The sequence below is a fragment of the Myotis myotis genome, unplaced genomic scaffold, assembly GCF_014108235.1.
Source record: "Myotis myotis isolate mMyoMyo1 unplaced genomic scaffold, mMyoMyo1.p scaffold_m19_p_16, whole genome shotgun sequence".
Classification (NCBI taxonomy): Eukaryota; Metazoa; Chordata; class Mammalia; order Chiroptera; family Vespertilionidae; genus Myotis; species Myotis myotis.
This window is the reverse complement of record NW_023416320.1, coordinates 36,452,267-36,453,017: the sequence shown is the minus strand read 5'-3', so window position 1 is coordinate 36,453,017 and position 751 is coordinate 36,452,267. Positions and strand designations below refer to the sequence as shown.

Sequence of the window (751 nt, the reverse complement as noted above, 5' to 3'; positions counted from 1 at the left end):
ACTTAGGAACAAATTTACGCTCAATTTTTAAATAAACTAAACCTCAGTTATTAAAATCTTTTTGCCTTTGTTATTAAACTAATTTGATAAAATTTCAATTGCAGAGTATTTTTAATGCTGTGAATGAAAGTGCTGATAAGTAACAGTGCTTGTGAAAAGTTTATAACTCTTGCAAATAAAATATGATCATCAATTATTTTTTATTTAACTTCTCATTTTCACCAAAAGGCATGTGACATTTATAGATTAAAGTCTTTGGAAATAGTGCTGGCTATCATTTCAGCAGGAAAAAGAATCTTGATTTATTTCCTTGCTATCTTATTAGAAAAATATTCTAATCTTATGGGCTTAGTTAATGGACCCTGAGAATGACCAAATTGCAAAAGATAAAAACATGAATGTTAGCTCAAGATTATTGAGAGAAATAAAAGGTCTTAAAAAAACAACAACGCCTTAGGATCATAAAATGCTTACCAGAATTTTATGTACTCATACTTTGGAAACTGAAATATGTGTTAAACTAATTTGAAAATTAACAGAAAAAAGTACTGATTGTGGTACTAGGGGGCCATTCAGGACAGACTAGCTACAAGTGAGTTGATGTAGACAAAGTGCCCATATTGCTCTAGGTCAGGACATGTAGAAATATCTGATGTAGGCAGGTGGAAGGTGTGGGGGTGCTATGTTCTTCCATCAAAATCAATTTATTAAATTTCTACACTTGATCTTAGCCAAAAGGCCGAGAAGCGAT

At 31.6% G+C, this 751-nt stretch overlaps 1 pseudogene; it reads right to left on the bottom strand.

Moving 5' to 3' along the window:
• Window positions 1–672: 672 nt before the first annotated feature.
• LOC118671052 lies at window positions 673–751 on the bottom strand (annotated as a pseudogene).